Source organism: Pseudochaenichthys georgianus, chromosome 17 (assembly GCF_902827115.2).
Source record: "Pseudochaenichthys georgianus chromosome 17, fPseGeo1.2, whole genome shotgun sequence".
Lineage (NCBI taxonomy): Eukaryota > Metazoa > Chordata > Actinopteri > Perciformes > Channichthyidae > Pseudochaenichthys > Pseudochaenichthys georgianus.
The window spans coordinates 854,571-866,002 of NC_047519.1; positions in this window are offsets into that span (position 1 = coordinate 854,571).

Genomic DNA, 11,432 nt, shown 5'->3' on the forward strand with positions numbered 1-11,432 from the left:
CAAAAACACTATCGAAGCAGTTCCTGCCGTTGCTACGTTAGTTCAAACGGTAACAACGGACTATTTTTCTTAGATGCTATTTTTTAAATCAATAAAATCATTTTCTAAATCCATAAAAGCATTTAAATTAATATTGGGAGTCATGTCGTTACTTTGTTGAGAATGTGGCCATGTAATAAGCGGGATAATGTGCAGCGACTTGGTCCTTATGGGGAAAAGAACACCGACAGGCTGATCAGGAGCCCGACGTGAAGCGTAGGGATCTAGATCAGCATGAAGGCACATTATGAAATGTGCACATTATCCCGCTTATTACATGGCCACATTCTCGACAAAGTACATTTTGCCGATCAAGATCCCTCCGCTTCGCGTCGGTGTTCTTTTCCCCATAATGACCAAGTCGCTGCACATTATCCCTTACATATGAAAGTATATTTTCTTGTTGAAGGAAGTCAATTAATTTAAATTCTATATTTAATCCAAACAAATTTCATTTCATTTAATCTAATCCAAAAAAATATAGATTGTCTGGGTAGTGTAGTGTCTTCGGCCATCCTAAACTGAACAAATATTTGTTTCTCCGAATCGAAGGGGAAAATTACAAAAGCATTGTACACAATTTAAACCAATCAATGTTGTGTAATCAACAAGGATAATCTGGTGTTTTGAAGTTGATCAGTAACAGAGATGTTCACAAGTCTTTTTTTGCAAGTCCAAGTCAAGTCTCAAGTCTTTGGTCACGAGTCCAAGTCAAGTCTCAAGTCTTTGTGGGGTGAGACTTGATCAAGTCTCAAGTCTTTGGTCACGAGTCCAAGTCAAGTCTCAAATCTCTAAAAAAATAAAAGTCTCATGTCTCTTCTAGTTGTAATAAGCCTTCTATTGTCTGCTGCTATCCAGTCTGTTAAGAATACTGCACAGCTATACTGTGTTATTATCACTCCTATATCTATTAGCATACAGTATCAGTACTGATTAGTTGTTTGTTATATGATCACTTTAAACAGGCTATTGCAATGCAATATGAGGAAAAACATCACACTTTAGCTAAATGCAAAACACTTCAGAATCAGAAATCAGTATCACAAATACTTTATTAATCCCCCGCAGGGAAACTGTTAAAAGTACTTAAAAGCGGGTAATGATTAACGTTACAGACCTTTTTTATGTCATGTCAAGAGTTGGATGTCAACGCCACTCAACTGAAACAAGTGTGACAAGCAATTCACTAATCTTTTCAAATATTCAGTTACAAAGCTAGTAGCAAGCTAAGTTAACATTACATAGCTGATGCTGAGCTAAACATGTTTGCTAACCGTCCATATGCGTTACGGAGCGTCCACACTACAGCTCCAAAAATAGCTTGGAGCTGGGCGTGTCTGGAGCTTGGGGATTTTATTCAAGCAACACGACCAACAACCAATCACATGAATCTCCCGCCCCCGACATACAAAGCAAAAACCCCCGGGGATTTTATGCGAGCAATATATATATATATATATATATATATATATATATATATATATATATATATATAAACTCCCCAAACAGGCGAAAACCTACCAGTTTCCCCCACTGTCTCTGCCACCTCCCTCCATGCCTGGTTCCTCCGGTTTGTATCCCGGTAGGTGAAGAGGGTCTGGTCATACAAAACCGGGTGATTCGCTACAGCGATAGTTAGTTTCTCCTCCAACTTTTTTTGAAATATAGAAATGAACGGCGGGATATCTCTCCCAGCTTAGACGCGGTTTGATTGGCTACGGCTTCAGCTGTCAGATTTTGGGAAACGGGATTTGATTGGCTGGCGCTGGCTACTCCGGCGTCCAGGCGACCAGAAGTTGAACAATGTTCAACTTCTGGTCGCCTGGGTCGCCTGAGACGCCTCGCTCTGCTACCCACAATTCAGTTCGTCGAAAAAGCGCGGCTACGTGACGTCACCCCATTGAAAGTGAATGGGCAGATTGGAGCAGATTGGAGCTTTCGACGCTGTCGACGCTGTAGACGCTGTAGTGTAGACGGGCCGTAACGGCGCTTTTTCGCCGAACTGAATTGTGGGTAGCAGAGCGAGGCGTCTCAGGCGACAGAAGTTGAACAATGTTCAACTTCTGTCGCCTGAGACGCCGGAGTAGCCAGCGCCAGCCAATCAAATCCCGTTTCCCAAAATCTGACAGCTGAAGCCGTAGCCAATCAAACCGCGTCTAAGCTGGGAGAGATATCCCGCCGTTCATTTCTATATTTCAAAAAAAGTCGGAGGAGAAACGAACTATCGCCGTAGCGAATCACCCGGTTTTGTATGACCAGACCCTCTTCACCTACTGGGATACAAACCGGAGGAACCAGGCATGGAGGGAGGAGGCAGAGACAGTGGGGGAAACTGGTAGGTTTTCGCCTGTTTGGGGAGTTATATATATATATATATATATTGCTCGCATAAAATCCCCGGGGGTTTTTGCTTTGTATGTCGGGGGCGGGAGATTCATGTGATTGGTTGTTGGTCGTGTTGCTTGAATAAAATCCCCAAGCTCCAGACACGCCCAGCTCCAAGCTATTTTTGGAGCTGTAGTGTGGACGCTCCGTGAATGTGACTGACCTCTCCGGGTGAGTTTTCAAGGGCCTGATGAAATTCGACGTTGTTGCGCCAGCATCCTTGATTTTGATATTGTAGACTTTGCAGTGTGCGCTCCTTTTGTTGGTGCCGCCGGCGTTTTGTTCGAAGTTTTTGTAGTTGAACCTAATTACAAGCGGTACATTACATTACATTACATTGCATTTAGCTGACGCTTTTATCCAAAGCGACTTACAATAAGTACATTCGACCAGGAAGACACAACCTTGAAAAAAACAGAATCATATAAGAACATCAGGTTTCAAAGAGCCAATCGTTTCAAGTGCTACTCAACTGGCTTTAGATAAGCCAGTCCTTTATTAGTATATAAGTGCTCTGTTAGCAGATCTTTGTTAGTCATTCTATCGCTCGAAGTGGAGTCGAAAGAGATGAGTTTTCAGTCTGGAAGGTGTGTAAGCTTTCTGCGGTCCTGATTTCAATGGGGAGCTCATTCCACCATTTTGGAGCCAGGATAGCAAACCCACGTGTTTTTGCTGATGGGAACTTGGGTCCCCCTCGCAGCGAGGGTGCAGCGAGTCGTTTGGCTGATGCAGAGCGAAGTGCACGTGCTGGGGTGTCCGGTTTAACCATGTCCTGGATGTAGGACATGGTTGCTGCAGGTGTGCCGCCGGTCGCTATTGGGTTACTACGAGGTAGTAACAGAGGCGCACACGTCTGCGTAATGAGCCCGGCTAAAATAACTGGATGGCCTACCTGCCTGTCAGCCTTCCATCTGGGCACAAACTTATCTCGTGCCCTCATTGGTCATGTGCGCGTTCGTGTGTGTTGGAGGAGGCGGGCTCTATAAGGAAGTAGCAGCCTCTAGCAGATTATCTCCGGTTGTGTATTTTCAAATTCTAGCGATCTCGAGCCGGTTTCTCTCAAATGTACCTACCCCACCTTTAATACGCCAAAAATAGAAACCACAATGATTGTTCACGAGTCCCAACACACGAGTCCAAGTCGAGTCTGAAGTCTTTTGGTCACGAGTCCAAGTCAAGTCTGAAGTCTCTGTGTGTGCGACTTAAGCGCGACTCGAGTCCGAGTCACAGACTCGAGTCCCCATCTCTGGTGTGTGCACACCATAGACTGTATATATAAATGGACGTAGGGTCCGTGACGTCACCCATAGGAATCTGCAGAGTTGCCGTGAAGCCCTTAGTAGGCGGAGTCGGCCACTAACGGCTCAACAGTGACGTCAGAGTTCAACTCCCGCCTTCTCCAAATAAGGGCAAAGAGGCGGAGCCGAGGCAGGACCTGCTGCCACCCAGCTGGAAGTTCCAGAGCTAGCTGAAGCTACCAAGCTAAGCTAACATGCTCCCCATCTGCACACTGCCGTCGCATTTTACGTGTCTAAGGTAAGCGGCCTTGAAACTAGTCAGCAAAACTATAAATAATAATCTAAGTTATTGAGTTTTTAGCATAATACTTCAGAATCTTAAAACCCCTTAACGTTTGTATGCAATTGTGCTAAATTCAACTCTGGAATCAAGCAAATATTAATATGTTTGCATGACATTAGTTATTTATATTTTGATATCACTTAACCATATGTTTAATACATTTAAGTCAAGCTAAGGTACATGTGATGGTAGCTAGTTAGTGCTCTTACCTGTGAGTCCAACAGCATAATAACCAGACTATCATTAAAAAGAAGTACCAGTTCTAGATCCTTGACTTTAGACAAACAATTCTAAAGACAAAATGTATTTAAAGACCAATCTTTATTTGAAGGTGCCTCTTAACCTGAGATATTAGTTATACAGTAATAGTATTGATAATCTAAAAAAACTGAGCAACTCAACCGTCAACTTTATGTTTCTTATTGTCTAAAGCATTTATTATTTTCATTTCCCCCCTCTCATATTCAGTGTGGACGGATTGAGACAGCGTGGTGTCCAGAGGGCTGCAGAGACTTCAGGGAGAAACCTCTGTGATGGACGTCCAGTCTGTTGGTTTGGAGAGGACTGAGGGTCTTTCCTCAGCGAGGAGGACCAGGCCTGATGGAGGAGCCCATGCTGGGCAAAGCTGATACCAACTGCACAGGCCTAGTTTGTCACGTTATTTGACTAAATGTGTTTACTTATACATTTAATAGGTTTACACCTTCTGTCCATATGTGCTTTTTATTTAAAACATGTTTGATTAACTTTTGGTTCACATTTCAATAAATTGTATTTGTATTTGTATGCACTCCTTTTGTCCATTATTTTTACTGAACATGTTAGATTACACATTCACATCTGACTGAAGATTGGCCCCATTTATTTGTGACGTTGTAAACTCTGCGGTACAAGGCACAAGTGATGTGAAGCTCATAAAGTGAGGCACATAGAAATAATCAGCTGATGGAGTGCAGATGTGGAAATAGCTGCATTCGATCAGCTGACTGTTTTTACAATAAAAGTTGTTTATAGTGAACGTCCTGTACTGGTCTTAACATCTCATAGCATCAGCTTTTAATGATCCTCTTGGATGTTCTTCTTGACCCTCAGAGAAGGAGAAGATGTCGTGTCTTTCAGGCAGTGTTGGGAAAGTTCACTTTCTACATGAACTAGTTCAGTTCACAGTTCACACATTTTAAAATGAACTAGTTCAGTTCATAGTTCATAATTCAAAATGTTGAACTAAAGTTCATGGTTTCAAAAATGAACTAATTTATAGTTTATAGTTATTTTTTCAATACGTTGCTGCGAGCTATTATTTGTCTCCTGTACGATGTTAATGGGCCATTGCAATGTTTACAATATCCTCAGAGGGCCGTACAAGTTATTGACCTCTGCTTAAAAAAACTAAAATCACAGCCCATTCATTTCATTCTGTGCAAAGAAAAAGCAACCTCTGAATCCAGATATCTCACCATGACTCGCGTATGCATGCACGTGCAGGGTGTGGCGTGACCACCAAAACAGAAAGATAATTTATGGACACAAGATGTGTGCAAATGTATTTAGTTTCCTATCCATGTGAACATGGTTTAAGTGGGGGGGACCTAACCTCCTCTAGAGGGGTCCGGGGGGCATGCTCCCCTGGGAAGATTTGTTGCACTTTGAGAGCAACATTAGGAGATCTATGGACACATCTCTCAACACCCAAACACAACTGTAAGCAGATTTTCTTTTAATGTATGGATATTTGACAAATCACTACCCTTTCAAACTGTATTCTTCTTTATTAATAACTGTCATATAGTATTTTATACCTGTTTACTTTATTCTCTTATTTTTTGTATAACTTTAAAAATGATCATATAAAGATGTGCCTTTACCTCACTGGTTGTAGACAAAGCTTCTTATATTCGTTAGCATAGCTAGCTTACCAGATGCTAATGATAACAACACAGTTATTGACTGTCTGATCAGAATGACAGATGAGCAGATCGCCACTGGGCTTTCAACTAAAGACACAGACACGCAGAAACTGCGGCATGTGTATGGACTTATCGGTACTGCAATTTCTGAAGTGCTGGAGTGGCGTTCTGGTGCTCTCCGTCAGAACTGCACCCCTGTCAGTCGAGACATATACCACGTGATGACACGTTAGGCTCGTGTTGTGTTCAAGGACCCTGACCTTGGCCAGGAAAAACAGGCACTCGCTTGTTTAATTTTTTTGCGGTCTAGATTTCTTTCATTTTTTTATTTTTTGCGTGTGTTTATAAATTACCTCGAGGGCCGTACCAAATTGTCTCGCGGGCCGTATACGGACGGAGGCCGGAGGTTCCCCACCCCTGCCATAGAGTCTCACTCTGAGCGAGTGCTGCTGCAGCTGCTCTCGGCTTCGTCCATACTAATTCATTCATTCATTCATTCAATGCTCGCCGGTTCCGCGGTTCCACATTGTTTGTTGTGAGGAGTCTGATATATTTAGTATATTTATATTTTAGTGCGACAGCCAGGGGTGACAGGCGCGTACGCGTCACAGGCAGCTTGCTGTTGCCAGATTGGGTGGTTTTCCGCATTATTTTGAAGCCTGTTTACGGTGTGTTTTAACTGGGTTTTCGGCTGAAAGGCATATGAAATCTGGCACACTTTTGAACGCCGTTATAATACAGTGCTGAGAATGAACGCACTTTTGAACGCCGTTATACAGCGCTGAGAATGAACGCGTTCTCAATTACGTTCATCTAGCGGAAATACAGTACGTTCAGTTCACGTTCGCCCAAAATATGAACGCGTTCATGAACGATCGTTCATTGAACGCGTTCAGGTACATCACTGCTTTCAGGCATGTCCTTTCCTAACAAAAATGACAGGAAACATAAAACATTATTGCAGAACAAGTGTGTTATTTATGAAAGTGGTGTGTTTGTGTGTTTAGGGGCTGTAGATATCATTATTTTGTAATTGTAATGTTTTTTCTTTATTTAAACAATGAGCTACAAAGACAATCAGATTATGAATGAACAGTATGAAGTTCATCAACATTGAAATATATGTTATTATCAAAATAATATTTAACTTATCAAAACGTAGTGCAACTGTAGAAGCTTGCTCTGTTGTCTCACTGAAAGAATAACTTTTACCACGTTTTTTACAGACAATATTGAGAGATAAATAGTAGCAGTTCTCACTGTGTGTTAAATATCTTTACATTAAATTAGAAAGCTGACAAAGTCATATTGCTAAATATCTAAATGTAACTTTTTGCATGGAAAAAACCCTCAACTTAACTGATGTTTAGGTGATCTGGTATTTAGTATTGTTTATTGGAATGTATATCAGTGTATTCAAGTCAATACTTCATTCATTTAAACCAATATCTTTCTTGATTCTTTGTACAGTATGAAAAAAGAGTCTTTGTACCTGAGCTGAAGTTCACTGCTGTGAGGAGTCCAGTTCTGTCTCTCACTCTCTGGTCCAGCCTGTCTGCATCACCTGGACACCTTAAACAAACAGATATATATGTAAAGTACCATGTGTACAAACAATATAACTGATTCTCTGCTGTTGAACATGTTGGATTGTGTATTGTCCGAGTCAGGGTCCTTTTTATTTTACTGTAACTTTGGAAGTTGTGTTACCAATGCTTACTGTTTATTTGATATCAATTTGTAATACAATTAATAAAAACAACAAGGTTTGGGTTCGTTCTTCAGATGACTGTGACGTTAACGTGTAAGCTCAATAATGAACTCCAGCTCAACCAACCATATTATATCTAAGTAATCATCTTGAAATATGACATTAATAATTGTAATATACACACATCTTATTGTGAGGTTGATTTCACATACACTACTTCGACATTAACTTGTCTACATACTTGAGCATAGCCAATTTAAATTAACCTTAGCGATGCATACAGTTCCTCCTACATAATAAAATATCTCTAAGTTACAAGGATGTAACCTTATTTTATCAACCTGAAACAGAAGCCAAGTTCAACAGTATTATCCCACTTAACACTTGTCTATTTCGTTTTATCCTTTATATATACAGTCTATGATTTTAACTTGGAGGGTACGATTACAATTAGCACCAATGTAGCTACCACTAGCTTACATGCTAACCCAAGCCTTACCATTCATTACGTAGCTGATTAAAATCATTAACACATAAATAAAGCACTCGAATTTCACTTACCGCATTCATGCACCGTCTGTTTTAACCGCAGAGCGAGTCACAATAGTCCGATATATAAGCATGAAGAACAAACAAACACGGCCGGCTACAAGTTGTGTTCCCTGGATGAGCTGAGCAGGCAGAGTCCCTGTAGCTAGCTTCATGGAGCAGCTAGCCGAGAAGCTAACAGCGGCAGGCACTTCACAGAGCCGTCACTCAATGTGACCACGCCCTAATGTATGCACAAACTTTAAGACCTAATATAAATAAAAGGGTCGCGTTAGAAAACAATTCACTCTCAGATCCATAATCATGAAGGTGGAATCTAACTATATCGATAATAAAATGTATGGAGCCTGTAGGAGCAGACACAGTTGTGGTGGCTTAAAGCCCAGCTCTGCTCCACGCCGTCCGTTTAGATGAGCCTGGTCAGATTAATAAGAAAAGGAGTTCAAAACACCGGCAAACAAGTTATAACAATAATCTGATTTTAATGGTAAAAAGACACAATACGAAAATACAGAGTGCCCTGTAACAGAGCACTCCGGGCTCCCCGCTCCACTGCCGTGCGATACAGGTATCGGGACCGGCCAGTCAGCAACAGGGGGCCTTTGGCATGAATAAACAACAGTATATATGGACCTTTTTGGGGCGGAGAGTCACTTCTTATCTTCCACTGGATTCTACTCCTTTAATTTCCCAGGGAAGGTTTCACACTAACTATTCTTTCTCAAACAATCAAACATTGTATTGGCCCCAAAAAGAACCTTGAAAAGGACAAGTGTGTGCGTTTGGTAAAGAGGAAGTGTATGTGTGTGTGTGTTGATATCTTGGTCAGGGAGTGTATGTGTGTCTGTGTGTGTGTGTGTGTGTGTGTGTGTGTGTGTGTGTGTGTGTGTGTGTGTGTGTGTGTGTGTGTGTGTGTGTGTGTGTGTGTGTGTGTGTGTGTGTGTGTGTGTGTGTGTGTGTGTTGGTATCTTGGTATCTTGGTCAGGGAGTGTATTGTGTGTGTGTGTGTGTGTGTGTGTGTGTGTGTGTGTGTGTGTGTCAGGGTGTCTGGGAAAGTGTATGTAAATATATAGGATTACTTAAAAACAGTCCCAAATAATACATGTTCACTTCAATACAGTTCAAGATAATACCTGTTTACTTTAATACAGTTTAGAACAATATCTGTTTGCTTTAATCCCTTTTTTGATCTCACCTTCAGAGATCAACTTATACACAGCATTTGGAACATAACCACTGTCAGTCTTTTTTACTGTCTGTTCCCCAACATTTATATAAATCCATCAGTCGCTGGGATTTAGGGCACTTTAAACCTTTAGGAACAGTCCACCATAACAACTTCTTATGACAGTGGAGGGAGACCAAAATATGTTAAAAAATATTCCTTGTCGGCTGAGTCATGGTGCTCGTCCTCCTCCGACGGGTAAGCCAAAAAGGGCATTTGGTACGAAGGGGAAGGGGCAGCTTCTCCCTCAAAAAATGGGTTATTGGAGCAAAGTTCCTCAAAAAATGGGGTATTGGAGCAAAGTTCCTCAAAAAATGGGGTATTGGAGCAAAGTTCCTCAAAAAATGGGGTATTGAACAAACTTCCTCAAAAAATGGGGTATTGAACAAACTCCACACCGGCTATATCCACCTGTTTCAGCGGAGAGTGGAGTCCCCTGGGCCATCCTGGCTTGCCGTGTCTTTGTCCCCCCGATCCGCTGACGGCGGCTTCTGGGCTGCCTGTTAGAGAGATGTCTTTCGGATCCTCCTCCTCTGGCCCGCTGATGACACCTTCTGGGTCGATGCTGGAGAGATGTCCTCACAATCCTCCTTCTCTGGCCCGTTGATGGTGCCTCCCGAGTCGACTGCTGGAGAGATGTCCTCACGATCCACCTCCTTCGGTCCACTGATGGCTGCTTCCGAGTCGACCTCCTCTGCGAGGGCCACGTCCGTCCTGATGTCGTCCCCGGTCCTAGCAGGTGGTTTCCCCGCGGCACACTGGCACCAGCTGTCCCCCTTTCCTCCTAGGCGGACGGCATGAGAGGTCCGCTGGGTCACTCGGTCGGGGCCGGAGAGCCTGGGGTTGAGCCACTTTGTCCTGATGACCTTCAGCCAGACGAACTCTGCTGTGTCGGCCTCCTGGGTCCCCCTTTTGGCGCCATTAACCTGTGTGGAGAAATCTGATACAAATCCCTCAAGCCTACGCTCAGGGCTCCTGGACCCTTAGCTTTTTGATCCCCCACTGCGTATGAATACAGAATTCCAACAAACTATCATCAAATGTCTTTCTATTATGAATTTAGATGAAATGTATATCCCCATAATGACCTAAACAATAAAGTCTATGGCTTTTACTTCTTTACCAGGCTAGTTCCATGATGTTGTCTAAATTAAATTATGTGTCATTACATTACTATGTTTTAGCTTTAACTGTAATATGTTCTTTCTACATTTCAAACCTCAGTTACTTTAATACCTGTTGAAATATTACAAAATTGTTTCATCATCAAAGGTCAACTTCTTCAGTATTCCATTCTGGAGTTACATCTCTCACAGTAGCCCCTTGGCCACTGATTCTGCATCTGTGTTACCTGCTATAACTCAATCAATATTAGAAACATGTCAACATCCATCAAACGGTATCTTATCCCCAGATATGGAGCAGGTTCATTCTAAAACTGTCAATCAATGGTCAGATTGAACAATGTAGGTTGTGAAGTTTACACGCCCCCTTTTTACACATGAACTCATGTGTAACAAAATCCTGTATGGGAAGAAAACCTTCAGGTCATAATGGATTATAAGAAAATACCAAACATTATTCACAAATGTACATCCATCATTTTCCACAGTAAACACTTCAGTGAAATGAAGTGTTTCTCTCCATCTTTCAGTCCTAAAAGAAACAGAATCTTCATGTTTTAGTTTGAGTTTCACATTCTGCAAACAGCCACCTCCTGTGGGAGTAAAATATCATCAAGTAGATTAGAAACGGGTCACAAGTGCGGTTTTCCAATTCTGTGGAATTGTAGGAAACCTCTCGTTGCCCACAGAGCCCCAGAAATAATGTGTTAGTCCAAAAACATGCTTGATTAGTCATTGTTTTAAATCATTCAGTTGCACTGATCACATGCAGACATACACTCACACTGTCAGGTTGTATAGTCAAGTTTGGTCAGGTTCACCCCAGAGTCAGTCATTGTCAGTGCCTTCTCAAGTTACACTGTCGGTCAGGGTCAAAGGTCATTTGGTCTCAGTCTTTTTGGCCATGTGTC